This window comes from Schistocerca gregaria, chromosome 7 (genome assembly GCF_023897955.1).
Source record: "Schistocerca gregaria isolate iqSchGreg1 chromosome 7, iqSchGreg1.2, whole genome shotgun sequence".
Classification (NCBI taxonomy): Eukaryota; Metazoa; Arthropoda; class Insecta; order Orthoptera; family Acrididae; genus Schistocerca; species Schistocerca gregaria.
In genome coordinates, this window is record NC_064926.1 from 468355288 (window position 1) to 468371437 (window position 16150).

A 16150-nucleotide genomic window follows, 5' to 3' on the forward strand; every position below is an offset into this window, starting at 1 on the left:
TTCTGTATTACTTTCTTTAAAGTTTTACAGTATAATCTATAAAGCTCCCATTTTTCTACATCTTTATGTAATCTTATTGCAGCATAAGTTTCCCTTCCTCCCCCCATGAACCATGGACCTTGCCGTTAGTGGGGAGGCTTGTGTGCCTCAGCGATACAGATAGCTGTACAGTAGGTGCAACCACAATGGAGGGGTATCTGTTGAGAGGCCAGACCATTGTGTGGTTCCTGAAGACAAGCAGCAGCATTTTCAGTAGTTACAAGGGCAACAGTCTGGATGATTGACTGATCTGGCCTTGTAACAATAACCAAAACGGCCTTGCTGTGCTGGTACTGCGAACGGCTGAAAGCAAGAGGAAACTACGGCCGTAATTTTTCCCGAGGGCATGCAGCTTTACTGTATGATTAAATGATGATGGCGTCCTCTTGGGTAAAATATTCCAGAGGTAAAATAGTCCCCCATTTGGATCTCCGGGTGGGGCCTACTCAAGAGGATGTTATCAGGAGAAAGAAAACTGGCGTTCTACGAATCGGAGCGTGGAATGTCAGATCCCTTAATCGGGCAGGTAGGTTGGAAAATTTAAAAAAGGAAATGGATAGGTTAAAGTTATAGTGGGAATTAGTGAAGTTTGGTGGCAGGAGGAACAAGACTTCTGGTCAGGTGACTACAGGGTTATAAACACAAAATCAAATAGGGGTAAAGCAGGAGTAGGTTTAATAATGAATAGGAAAATAGGAATGTGGGTAAGCAACTACAAACAGCATAGTGAACACATTATTGTGGCCAAGATAGATATAAAGCCCACACCTACTTCAGTAGTACAAGTTTATATGCCAACTAGCTCTACAGATGATAAAGAAATTGAAGAAATGTATGATGAAGTAAAAGAAATTATTCAGATAGTAAAGGGTGATGAAAATTTAATAGTCATGGGTGACTGGAATTCGGCAGTAGGAAAAGGAAGAGAAGGAAACGTAGTAGGAGGATATGGATTGGGGCTAAGAAAGAGGAAGCTGCCTGATAGAATTTTGCAGAGAGCACAACTTAGTCATAGCCAACACTTGGTTTAAGAATCATGAAAGAAGGTTGTATACATGGAAGAACCCTGGAGATACTAAAAGGTATCAGATAGGTTATATAATGGTTAGACAGAGATTTAGGGAACAGGTTTTAAATTGTAAGACATTTCCAGGGGCAGATGTGGACTCTGACCACATACTATTGGTTATGACCTGTAGATTAAAACTGAAGAAACTGCAAAAAGGTGGGAATTTAAGGAAATGGGACCTAGATAAACTGAAAGAACCATAGGTTGTACAGAGTTTCAGGGAGAGCATAATAAGGGAACAATTGACAGGAATGGGGGAAGGAAATACAGTAGAAGAAGAATGGGTAGCTTTGAGGAATGAAATAGTGAAGGCAGCAGAGGATCAAGTAGGTATAAAGCGAGGGCTAGTAGAAATCCTTGGGTAACAGAAGAGATAATTTAATTGATGAAAGAAGAAAATACAAAAATGCAGTAAATGAAGCAGGCAAAAAGGAATACAAACGTCTCAAAAAGGAGACCGACAGGAAGTGCAAAATGGCTAAGCAGGGGTGGCTAGAGGACAAATGTAAGGATGTAGAGGCTTATCTCACTAGGGGTAAGATAGATACTGCCTACAGGAAAATTAAAGAGACCTTTGGGGATAAAAGAACCACTTGTATGAACATCAAGAGCTCAGATGGAAACCCAGTTCTAAGCAAGAAGGTAAAGCAGAAAGGTGGAAGGAGTATATAGAGGGTCTATACAAGGGCGATGTACTTGAGGACAATATTATGGAAATGGAAGATGATGTAGATGAAGATGAAATGGGAGATACGATACTGCGTGAAGAGTTTGACAGAGCACTGAAAGACCTGAGTCAAAACAAGGCCCCCGGAGTAGACAACATTCCATTGGAACTACTGACGGCCTTGGGAGAGCCAGTCCTGACAAAACTCTACCATCTGCTGAGCAAGATGTATGATACAGGTGAAATACCCTCAGACTTCAAGAAGAATATAATAATTCCAATCCCAAAGAAAGCAGGTGTTGACAGATGTGAAAATTACCGAACTATCAGTTTAATAAGCCACAGTTGCAAAATACTAATACGAATTCTTTACAGACGAATGGAAAAACTAGTAGAAGCCGACCTTGGGGAAAATCAGTTTGGATTCCGTAGAAATGCTGGAACACGTGAGGCAATACCGACTTTACGACTTATCTTAGAAGAAAGATTAAGGAAAGGCAAACCAATGTTTCTAGCATTCGTAGACTTAGAGAAAGCTTTTGACAATGTTGACTGGAATACTCTCTTTCAAATTCTAAAGGTGGCAGGGGTAACATACAGGGAGTGAAAGGCTATTTACAATTAGTACAGGGACATGAAAGGGAAGCAGTTGTTGGGAAGGTAGTAAGACTGGGTTGTAGCCTCTCCCCGATGTTATTCAATCTGTAAAGGAAGAAAAATTTGGGGTAAGTATTAAAATCCATGGAGAAGAAAAAAGAACTTTGAGGTTCGCTGATGACATTGTAATTCTGTCAGAGACAGCAAAGGACTTGGAAGAGCAGTTGAATGGAATGGACAGTGTCTTGATAGGAGGATATAAGATGAACATCAACAAAAGCAAAACGAGGATAATGGAATGTAGTCGAATTAAGTCGGGTGCTGCTGAGGGAATTAGATTCGGAAATGACACTTAAAGTAGTAAAGGAGTTTTGCTATTTGGGGAGCAAAATAACTGATGGTCGAAGTAGATATAAAATGTAGACTGGCAATGACAAGGAAATCGTTTCTGAAGAAGAGCAACTTGTTAACATAGAGTATAGATTTAAGTGCCAGGAAGTCGTTTCTGAAAGTATGTGTATGGAGTATAGCCATGTATCGAAGTGAAACATGAACGATAAATAGTTTGGACAAGAAGAGAATAGAAGCTTTCTAAATGTGGTGCTACAGAAGAATGCAAAGATTAGATGGGTAGATCACATAATTAATGAGGAAGTATTGAAAAGGTTTGGGAAAAAGAGAAGTTTGTGGCACAACTTGTCCAGAAGAAGGGATCGGTTGGTAGGACATGTTCTGAGGCATCAAGGGATCACCAATTTAGTACTGGAGGTCAGTGTGGAGTGTAAAAATCAGAGGGAGACCAAGAGATGAATACACTAAGCAGATTCAGAATTATGTAGGTTGCAGTAGGTACTGGGAGATGAAGAAGCTTGCACAGGATAGAGTAGCATGGAGAGCTGCATCAAACCAGTCTCAGGACTGAAGACCACAACAACAACAAGTTTACCTTTTGGTTTTACATGGCTGTTTTATACCTTTTGTAGTCCAAGGCTTACTTACAGAATTGGAAGCATTGTTGCTGACCCATTTCATGTGAAATATTTCTTCAAAAAGAGCACAGAATTCATTTATAAAAGAGTTAAATTTAGTATCCACATTATCATGACTATACAGACTTGATGCATGCCATGTGACAAATGGTGCTCACATTGAACATTTATAAGGTTCTTGGTAAAACTATTTGAGTTGCTCTTTCATTTGACATATCATTTATAACTGTAAGTTTAATGTAATAAATATTATAAAGTGTTAAAAGTGCAATATCCTTCATAAACACCCTGTATTATGGGGCAATTCTGTAAGCTCAAAATTAGTGTTTAAATGGTAAGAGAAAGCCATAAGTTGCATAGCTGAACTTAGCCCATATGAATCACATCGAGATTATTTCAAGAAATTAAATATAATGTCAGTGCCTGTCCTGTATATTTACAACTGTCTTGCCTTCATTAAAGAGAATCTGAGTAAATTTGACTTAAGGAGAACAGTTCATGTCTGTAAGATAAGAAGTGGACATACAATTAATATGCCATATGCCAGGCTTGCAAAGACACATAACAGCTACAAATACCTTGGTCCTGCCTACTTCAAAAAATTACCTGAAAGTACCTACACAGTGCCAGTAAATAAATTTAAAACTAGTCTTTAGAGATGGATCAAAAGTAAAGGAATTTACTCTGCTCAAGAGTTCCTTGAGTATGTGACAAATGAAACGCTTTCCTTATGAGAATGAACTGTAAATTAACTGCAAACTATACATATGCCTCACTGTACAACTATTTTATTACTGTTTCATGTACTTATTGTTAATTATCTGTTTGATTAATCATTTGTCATTCACTGAACTATGTAGTTCATTTATCTTGTAATTGATCTATTAGGACATTTCTTGTTGTTATTGACATTTGCACGAATATGTATTGTAACCATTCTGGATTATTATATTGTAGTTAATAACATTTGTGATGTCAAAATTTTTATTATTATTATTATTATTATTATTATTATTATTATTATTATTATTATTATTATTATTATTATTATTATTATTATTATTATTATTAAGTAAACACTGATGACACCAATTACATGTAAATATGCTCAATGGTGGAATAAAACATTTGTATTTGTATGCTGACATCAATTTCCCAACAAATATATATGGTGGAAGCAATGACACACTGAAATTACTGGCTACCAATTTCAATGAAAAGTTCCTCAGGGGGGCATAAAACATTACAGTTACTCAAAACTAACTATTGATTCATTAGATTTACTAAAGTATACATTGTTTACAGTGTCAAATAACTTTAGTTCCAACACACAACCACTGAGATTATATACAGTGTTAGATAGCTAAATAGTTGCTCTTCCTATGACTCTGATGCTATTGATAACAGAGTATTAAAATACTGTGCTGTAATAATAGAACCAATCTTTAACTATGGTATCTTTGTTATAAATCTATCATCAGGTGGTGTTTCCTGCCTGATTTAATTAAACATAGGTACTGGTACATGTAGTCACAAAAAACAGACATAATCATCTCACATTACAATTGCATTTCACTCCATTCTTCTCAAAAAGGTAAAATATCGTATTACAACAGAATAATCGACTAATTTTCACAGAATAACTCACAGATTGCCTCTTAGTTTGGCTGCAATTTCTACAGGGAAGGTACATTGATTGCACACAGAAAGTTGACTTTCTGTGGGTGCAAGATGAGTACTATTAAAAGCTGTAATGTTTACTGTAGTTAGCAATATATGGTCCATTTTCCCAAACTCAAACATAAGCCTCAGTGTAGACAATGGCTGAGTAGGTGTACAGCTGACTGGTTTACAAAAAACAGTTTGTGTCTGAACCTCAAATCTCCAAAATATTTTTATAAGAACTAAACTTTTATGTTCCTACGCAAGGGGTGTGGAAAAGATTGGATAGGGAAGTCTGGAAAGAAGCTACATGACACTCAGATATCAATTTGAAAAGGATCTACCTGCTGAGAGGACAAGAGAAGATAAATTTGAGGAGGAAGGTGTTACTGACAGAGAGGTGTCAAAGATAAAAAATGATGAAAAGGACAGTGCAAAACTAAAGACAGATTAAAGAGGAATAGAAAAGTAGAATATGTAATACTATTAAGAAATAGGAGGAATGCAGAAAGTGAAAAGGCAAAACTAGAGTGTAAAAGAACCATACTACCAATATAAAAAAGGTTCAGGGCACACAAAAGTCCACTTTGTGGACACCCAGTATCCAGTTTCTGAGCATGTCAGCAATAGATCTGAGTGGCAACTACACCCGGGGCCAATTTGAGAACATTTTTCCACACAAGCAACTTATCATTTGGCACCCCAATTCCTCTCCTTTTCCCGTGAACAAATTTGTGCATGTCAGATTTTGCTACTAATTTTGATACACATCTCTCAGCTTTGTGCTCCAGGCATCCACTACTAATTGTGATGTCCCATATAGAAAACTTATAGTCTGCTATGCCTCTGAGCCCCTCTCAGCTTGTTACCCAAAGTTGTTGCTTTTGCTGCTTGGCCCTTAAAATGGCCCTGGCAACACCACATGGAGTATTTCAGTACTTCCACCCATTAAGAGAAACGATGAACTCTGGGAATAGGAACTTGGTCTTCTACATACCCTCACATCCCACACCTTTCCTGGACTTAATCTCCATTAAATGTCCCCTCTCCCCTTCTCCATTTTGTGTGTTTGTTACCAAATTTATCAGTTGAACTTTCCTTTTCATAAAAGAATCATCATCATTTAAGACTGATTATGCCTTTCAGCGTTCAGTCTGGAGCATAGTCCCCCTTATAAAATTCCTCCATGATCCCCTATTCAGTGCTATCATTGGTGCCTCTTCTGATGTTAAGCCTATTACTTCAAAATCATTTTTAACCAAATCCAGATACCTTCTCCTTGGTCTGCCCTGACTCCTCCTACCCTCTACTGCTGAACCCATGAGTCTCTTGGGTAGCCTTGCTTCTCCCATGCGTGTAACATGACCCCACAATCTAAGCATGTTCACCCTGGCTGCTACATCTACAGAGTTCATTCCCAGTTTTTCTTTGATTTCCTCAATGTGGACACCCTCCTGCCATTGTTCCCATCTACTAGTACCTGCAATCATCCTAGCTACTTTCATATCTGTAATCTCAACCTTATTGATAAGGTAACCTGAATCCACCCAGCTTTCGCTCCCATACAACAAAGTTGGTCGAAAGATTGAACGGTGCACAGATAACTTAGTCTTGGTACTGACTTCCTTCTTGCAGAAGAGAGTAGATCGTAGCTGAGCACTCACTGCATTAGCTTTGCTACACCTCGCTTCCAGTTCTTTCACTATGTTGCCATCCTGTGAGAATATGCATCCTAAGTACTTGAAACCGTCCACCTGTTCTAGCTTTGTTCCTCCTATTTGGCACTCAATCCGTTTATATTTCTTTCCCACTGACATTACTTTCGTTTTGGAGATGCTAATTTTCATACCATAGTCCTTACATTTCTCATCTAGCTGTGAAATATTACTTTGCAAACTTTCAATCGAATCTACCATCACAACTAAGTCATCTGCATATGCAAGACTGCTTATTTTGTGTTCACATATCTTAAACTCACCCAGCCAGACTATAGTTTTCAACATATGATCCATAAATAATATGAACAACAGTGGAGACAGGTTGCAGCCTTGTCTTACCCCTGAAACTACTCTGAACCTGAACTCAATTTACCATCAACTCTAACTGCTGCCTGACAATCCATGTAAAGACCTTTAATTGCTTGCAAAAGTTTGCCTCCTATTCCATAATCTCGTAGAACAGACAATAACTTCCTCCTAGGAACCCGGTCAAATGCTTTTTCTATATCTATAAAGCATAGATGCAATTCCCTGTTCCGCTCATAACACTTCTCCATTATTTGCCGTAAGCATAAAAGAAATATTCATATAATTAAGGTTTATACATATGAATATAACCTGCTTCTACAGCTACAGCTACATCTACATCTCTATATCTACACTCTGCAAACCATGGTGATTTTCATGACAGAGGATACGTCCCATTGTACCAGTTATTAGGGTTTCTTCCCATTCCATTCATGTATTGAACGAGGGAAGAATGATTGTTTTGATATCTCTGTACATGCAGTAATTATTCTAGTCTTATTCTAATGATTTCTAGGTGAGAAATATGTAGGGACTTGTAATATATCTCTAGACTCATAATTTAAAACTGGTTTCTGAAATTTTGTTAGATTTTTTTGGGATAGTTTACATCTATCTTAAAGAGCCTTTCAGTTCATTTGCTTCAGTAGCTCTGTGACACTCTGTCATGGATCAAACAGACCTGTGACTATTCATGCTGCCCTTCATATGCATTCAATATCACCTCTTAGTCCTTTTTGGTATGGGTCCCACATACTTCTGGAACTGGTCATGTGAGTTATGTGTAATCAATCTCCTTGTAAACTGATTGCACTTCCTCAGTATTCTACCAATAAACTGAAGGCTACCACCTGCTTTACCCATGACTGAACCTGTGTGATCATTCCGTTTCATATCCCTACAAACTGTTATATCAAGATATTTCCATGAGCTGGCTGATTCCAGTTGCGACTCATTGATATAGGATACCACTTTTTTTTCATTTTGTGAAGTACACAGTTTTATATTTCTGAACATTTAAAGCAAGTTGCCAAAATTTCACCACTTTGAAATCTTATCACAAGCTGACTGAATATTTATGCAACTTCTTTCAGATAGTATTTCATCATAGATAAATACATCATCTGCAAAATATCTGAGGTTACTATTAATATTGTCGGCAATGTAATTAATATACAACATGAACAACAAGGGTCCCAATACACTTCCCTGGGGCTCACCTCCACTTACTTCTACATTAGACAATGACTCTTCATCCAAAGAAACATGCTGTGTCCTCTCTAAAACAAGAGCCTCAGTCCAGTCACAAATTTCACTGATACCCCTTATGATTGTACTTTTGACAATAAGCATTAGTGTGGTTCTGAGTCTTATGATTTTTGGAAATCAAGAAATGCTGCACCTACCCGATTGCCTTGATCAAAAGCTTTCAGTATGCCATGTGAGGAAAGGGCAAGCTGGATTTCACATGACCGACATTTTTTAAATCCATGCTAGTTAGCACAGAGGAGGTCATTCTGTTCAAGTACAACAAATTGATATCAAGGATACTGGACAGTAGTTTTATGAACCACTTCTACTACTATTCTTGTAAATGAGTGTGACCTGTATTTTTTTCTAAGAACTGAGCAAGGTTTTTTGTTTGAGGGATCTATGATAGATTTAGTCAGAACAGTGGCTAACTCAGCTGCAAATTCAGTATAGAATCTGATAGGGGTTCCATCAGGCTCTGGAGCTATGTTCAATTTTAATGATTACAGCTGTGTCTCAACATCACTGACACTAATACTTATCTCATTCATCTTTCCAATGGTATGAGGATTAAATTGGAGCAATTCCCATGAGTTTTTCTTTGTAAAGCAACATTCAAAAATGGAATGAAGCATTTCATCTTTTGCTTGGCAACCTTTAACTTTAGTTCCTGTCTTATTTGCTAGGGACTTGACACTAACTTTGTTGCCACTAACTTTGTTGCCACTAACAGACTTTAATACAACCAGAATTTCCTTGAGTTTTGTGAAGTATAATTTGGCAATGTTCTGCTGCGGTAATCACTGAAGGTATCATGCACTGCACTCTTGACAGCCGAACACGTTTCATTCAGCATCTCTGTCTATAGCCCTACACACTATTTTATACTTATTGTACAGTGAAGTATAATTTGGCAATGTTCTGCTGCGGTAATCACTGAAGGTATCATGCACTGCACTCTTGACAGCCAAACACGTTTCATTCAGCATCTCTGTCTATAGCCCTACACACTATTTTATACTTATTGTACAATGAAGTATAATTTGGCAATGTTCTGCTGCGGTAATCACTGAAGGTATCATGCACTGCACTCTTGACAGCCAAACACGTTTCATTTAGCATCTCTGTCTATAGCCCTACACACTATTTTATACTTATTGTGCAGTAATCTCTGGTTCTTTTGAGAGTACCTTCGATTTTGAACTGTTCTACTGGTCCATATTATCCAGTGCTAGGCCCACTATTTTTTCAAACTTGAGCCTAGCTCCTCGACATGGTCCTGGCTTGTACTGTAAGTGTCAAGTTCCTCAGTGCAGTAGGACCTTTTTTTTATTTTTTATTTTTTTTTAAATCTGGCTTGCTGAACATATATATATATCTTTCTGCTTGTTTTAGTTCTCCTTTGTATTTTTCTAAACATTATTGCCACAACTGTGTCATGTTCACTGATACCAGTTTTGATGTGAACATCCTCAAAGAGGTCAAGTCTATTTGTTGCCATTAGATCCAATATATTTCTGTCATTAGTGAAGTTCCTAATTATCTGTTCTAGATGGTTTTCAGAGAAGAAAGCACTCTGTCTTCAGGCCACAAGTGGCCCATCAGGACCATCCAACCACTGTGTCATCCTCAGCTGAGGATGCAGATAGGAGGGGTGTGTGGTCAGCACACCGCTCTCCCAGTCGTTACGACGGTTTTCTTTTACCAGAGCCGCTACTATTCAGTCAAGCAGCTCCTCAATTGGCATCACAAGGCTGAGTGCACCCCGAAAAATGGCAACAGTGCATGGCAGCCCTGATGGTCACCCATCCAAGTGCCAACCAGGCCCAACAGCACTTAACTTCGGTGATCTGACGGGAACCGGTGTATCCACTGTGGCAACGCCGTTGCCCTTTCAGAAAAGGCATTTAGTAATATTTCACAGGATGTCTTATCATACCCACCACTAACAAAGCTGTAATTTTCCCAATTAATTGTTGGATGATTAAAGTCCCCACCAATGTTTACAGTATGACTGGGGAACCTGTGTACAAGTGAACTGAGGTTTTCTCTAAAGTTTTCGGTTACATGAGGCTATGTGTCTAGTGGGCGATAGAAGGATCCAATTATCATTTTATGTCCACCCCTGATACTAAGTTTTATCCAAACAATCTCATATGCATCTTCAATTTCTGTCTTGGTAGATTCAAGTTTCTTGTTGACTGTGACAAATACACCACCTGCATTTCCCATTTTCCTATCCTTTTGATATACATTTAATTTTTTCCCAAAAATTTAACTATTATCAATTTCAGGTTTCAACAAGCCTTCTGTACCTAGTATTATTTGAGTTTCACTGTTTTTCCAGTGTGCTTCAAACTCTGCTACTTTGTTGTGAATGCTTCAGTAGTTAACCATTAGGATTTTAGTACTCTCACCTATGGGAGGCATTTCTTTCGATCTTACCCTGATATTTCTAGGTTTCCTACAGCTATTATTATCTGGACTGGATGGAGAGCCGCTCAACCTAAAAAAACCTTGTTTTAATCAGAAATAAACATTTATGTTCATACATAAAATGGAACACTGCAAGTAAAATTCTCTGCTGTTCACTTTAACAAAAAGTTAATAAGGAATAAATTATTACAATAAATAATCACAGATATTCCTCATTGTGCTGACTTGAAGGCAAGATTTGTTAGTATGTTTTGTATACTTTCATGTCCTATAGTCTTATGCACTGGAGTAATACAAGTAAAATAAACAAAGTATTTAATCAACCTAAGGGACCAGTACAAAAATTGTATTAAGTAGATACCTAATGTATTGTGTGTGACACACTGTTGAGACTGTTGGTGATCTCCAAGCTAGCTTCCCCCCTCCCCCTATCCTTTAAACAGATGTTGAGAATTAAATACCTAGTGCAGAACAAATTCTGATGTAAATGTGTCTACTTGAATTCTTATCATAAACATCTTTCTAGCATATAATCTGTCCCTTCTTCTTTGACTTAGAATTTTTGACTCAGTCATTTTTGGGCGAGGGTTCTGTAGCTGTAGTTGAAGAATTTGACTTCATATCTAGAACTCTGTATTACATTCACAGGAACCCATTGTATATCAGAGTTTCATTTCCTTCACAAAAATTTGGGACTAGCTTTTTACAAGATAAAACTCTGTAGATTTTCTCTGTTCATATTCAGCACACCCTTTTGCTGTACACTAGTGGAGACATAATCTGACACAGATTAGCATGTTCTGGGATAAGTCATTAAAATACTTTGTATACATTCAGTATACAGACAAGATAGATCTTCTCATTATTTTATGGATGAACAATGGAATTTTCAGTTTGCTGGTTGATGAATTCATTTTTACCCATTATTTACTTCTAACATGTTGGTTATTCTTGTTATTTTAGTGTCACAGCAAAAATTGCTACAGTTTCTTAATCATTGGAATTCTAAATTTATACACAAGCCTAACAAAACTCTACCATCTAGTGAGCAAGATGTATGAGACAGGGGGAATTCCCTCACACTTCAAGATGAATATAATAATTCCAGTCCCAAAGAAAGCAGGTGTTGACAGATGTGAAAATTACCGAACTATCAGTTTAATAAATCACAGATGCAAAATACTAATGTAAATTCTTTACAGGTGAATGAAAAAACTGGTAGAAGCTGACCTCGGGGAAGATCAGTTTGGGTTCTGTAGAAATGTTGGAACACATGAGGCAATACTGACATTACGACTTATCTTAGAAGAAAGATTAAGGAAAGGTAAACCTACATTTCTAGCATTTATAGACATGGAGAGAGCTTTTGACAATGTTGATTGGAATACTCTCTTTCAAATTCTGAAGGTGGCAGGGGTAAAATACAGGGAGCGAAAGGCTATTTATAATTTGTACAGAAACCAGATGGCAGTTATAAGAGTCGAGGGGCATGAAAGGGAAGCAGCGGTTGGGAAGGGAGTGAAACTGGTTTGTAGCCTCTCCCCGATGTTATTCAATCTGTATATTGAGTAAGCAGTAAAGGAAACAAAAGAAAACTTTGGAATAGGTATTAAAATCTATGGAGAAGAAATAAAAACTTTGAGGTTCGCTGATGACATTGGAATTCTGTCAGAGACAGCAAAGGACTTGGAAGAGCAGCTGAATGGAATGGAAAGTGTCTTGAGAGGAATATATAAGATGAACATCAACAAAATGCAAAAAGAGGATAATGGAATGTAGTCGAATTAAATAGGGTGATGCTGTGGGAATTAGATTAGGAAATGAGACACTTAAAGTTGTAAAGGAGTTTTGCTATTTGGAGAGCAAAATAACTGATGATGGTCGAAGTAGAGAGGATATAAAATGTAGACTGACAATGACAAGGAAAGCGTCTCTGAAGAAGAGAAACTTGTTAACATCGAGTATTCATTTAAGTGTCAGGAAGTCGTTTCTGAAAGTATTTGTATGGGGTGTAGCCATGTATGGAAGTGAAACATGGATGATAAATAGTTTAGACAAGAAGAGAATAGAAGCTTTCAAAATGTGGTGCTACAGAAGAATGCTGAAGATTAGATTGGTAGATCACATAACTAATGAGTAGGTACTGAACAGAATTGGGGAGAAGAGGAGTTTGTGGCACAACTTGACTAGAAGATGGGATCGCTTGGTAGGACATGTTCTGAGGCATCAAGGGATCACCAATTTGGTACTGGAGGGCAGCATGGAGGGTAAAAATCGTAGAGAGAGACCAAGAGATGAATACACTAAGCAGATTCAGAAGGATGCAGGCTGTAGTAGGTACTGGGAGATGAAGAAGCTTGCACAGGGTAGGGTAGCATGGAGAGCTGCATCAAACCAGTCTCAGGACTGAAGACCACAACAAGAACATGATAATTGTCTTTCCTACATGCCACTTCAATATTGTCATTACCTATGTAAAATTTACCAACATCAACGCTTCGCAATTGGTAGTAGTATCTCCAAACCATGTAACTGTAAAGCAAATACCATGCACTAAGCCATTAATGCATGACATGGAGAGTATCCATTTACCTTTCTGTTTAGGATAAAATTACATTGGAAAGTATGTGTTTCCTTCAGTATCCAATATTGAGAAATACAACTCCAAGGTTCCACAAAACATCTGAGAACATGGAATAATTTTGCTGAAGTTTATCAGTGTCTTTTATGATACTACAAGACTGATCCACATTGCAAGATGGGAAGACCTGTCATGGACAAACATAATTACACTTCAGTATGGCTTTGATTATGATTATCTTTCAGCATAGTTATCTGGAATACTTTAACATTTCTTTCTTTTGTACACCAAAGCCAGATAAAACAAATCTGCACTAAACTGTGTAACCATGTCATGGGGCTTCTGAAACTCTAATGCCTCTTCCTTGGTGAGTATAATGATCATGTCCTTGTGTCCTTGCTTCTTTTATTCAAACAGATTTCTAATGTGGGTTTCTTAGTGAATGCTATTTTTAATTCCTTAAATTTTATGGGTAATGAGTGTTTTCATATCACATTCACTTAGTCTCAAGTGACACATGATGTATGCAAGTTTCATCTCCTGTTGCAATGCAGTGCAGGAACAATGTTACTTCATCATGAAACTTCATAAAATGTACAACACACAATGACATTACAATAGTCTTATGAGTGACTGTGGGTTTCTTGTGTGTTCTTCATGTAACAGTTATTATGGTACTGGGCTTTGTCACGAGCAGTTCTCAATACATGGTCCTTGGTGATGTTACATTTGCGAATAGAGTCATCAAGTAGGATTCAGTTTTCATATAATAATAATAATAATAATAATAATAATAATAATAATAATAATAATAATAATAATAATAATAATGTAGAATGCGACATTTAATACACCCAACGTTATTACTGTTTGCACCTCACTATTGTTGTTGTGTTGTTGTTGTGGTCTTCAGTCCTGAGACTGGTTTGATGCAGCTCTCCATGCTACTCTATCCTGTGCAAACTTCATCTCCCAGTACCTACTGCAACCTACATCCTTCTGAATCTGCTTAAAGTATTCATCTCATGGTCTTCCTCTACGATTTTTACCCTCCATGCTGTACTCCAATACTACAATTGGTGATTCCTCGATGCCTCAGAACATGTCTTACCAACCGATCCCTTCTTCTGGTCAAGTTGTGCCACAAACTTCTCTTCTCCCCAATCCTATTCAATACTTCCTCATTAGTTATGTGATCTACCCATCAAATCTTCAGCATTCTTCTGTAGCACCATATTTAGAAAGTTTCTATTCTCTTCTTGTCTAAACTATTTATCGTCCATGTATCACTTCCATACATGGCTACACTCCATACAAATACTTTCAGAAAAGACTTCCTGACACTTAAATCTATACTCGATGCTAACAAATTTCTCTTCTTCAGAAATGCTTTCCTTGCCATTGCCAGTCTACATTTTATATCATCTCTACTTCGACCATCATCAGTTATTTTGCTCTCCAAATAGCAAAACTCCTTTACAACTTTAAGTGTCTCATTTCCTAATATAATTCCCTCAGCATCACCCGACTTAATTCGACTACATTCCATTATCCTCTTTTTGCATTTTGTTGATGTTCATCTTATATATTCCTCTCAAGACACTGTCCATTCCATTCAGCTGCTCTTCCAAGTCCTTTGCTGTCTCTGACAGAATTCCAATGTCATCAGCGAACCTCAAAGTTTTTATTTCTTCTCCATAGATTTTAATACCTATTCCAAAGTTTTCTTTTGTTTCCTTTACTGCTTACTCAATATACAGATTGAATAACATCGGGGAGAGGCTACAAACCAGTCTCACTCCCTTCCCAACCGCTGCTTCCCTTTCATGCCCCTTGACTCTTATAACTGCCATCTGGTTTCTGTACAAATTGTAAATAGCCTTTCGCTCTCTGTATGTTACCCCTCCCACCTTCAGAATTTGAAAGAGAGTATTCCAGTCAACATTGTCAAAAGCTTTCTCTAAGTCTACAAATGCTAGAAACATAGGTTTGCCTTTCCCTAATCTTTCTTCTACGATAAATCGTAAGGTCAGTATTGCCTCACGTGTTCCAGCATTTCTACGGAATCCAAACTTATCTTCCCCGAGGTCGGCTTCTACTAGTTTTTCCATTTGTCTGTAAAAGAATTCGTGTTAGTATTTTGCAGCTGTGACTTATAAAACTGATTGTTCGGTAATTTTCACATCTGTCAACACCTGCTTTCTTTGAGATTGGAATTATTATATTCTTCTTGAAGTCTGAGGGTATTTCACCTGTTTCATACATCTTGTTCACTAGATGATAGAGTTTTGTCAGGACTGACTCTCACAAGGCCGTCAGTAGTTCCAATGGAATGTTGTCTACTCCGGGGGCCTTGTTTCGACTCAGGTCTTTCAGTGCTCTGCCAAACTCTTCACGCAGTATCGTATCTCCCATTTCATCTTCATCTACATCATCTTCCATTTCCATAATATTGTCCTCAAGTACATCGCCCTTGTATAGACCCTCTATATACTCCTTCCACCTTTGTGCTTTCCCTTCTTTGCTTAGAACTAGGTTTCCATCTGAGCTCTTGATGTTCATACAAGTGGTTCTCTTATTCCCAAAGGTCTCTTTAATTTTCCTGTAGGCAGTATCCATCTTACCCCTAGTGAGATAAGCCTCTACATCCTTACATTTGTCCTCTAGCCACCCCTGCTTAGCCATTTTGCACTTCTTGTCGATCTCATTTTTTAGACGTTTGTATTCCTTTTTGCCTGCTTCATTTACTACATTTTTGTATTTTCTTCTTTCTTCAATTAAATTATCTCTTCTGTTACCCAAGGATTTCTAATAGCCCTCGTCTTTATACCTACT

At 37.7% G+C, this 16150-nt stretch overlaps 1 pseudogene; it reads right to left on the reverse strand.

The window, feature by feature from the left end:
- Positions 1-10071: 10071 nt before the first annotated feature.
- Positions 10072-10189, reverse strand: LOC126282707 (5S ribosomal RNA; annotated as a pseudogene).
- Between the last annotated feature and the right edge of the window lie 5961 nt (positions 10190-16150).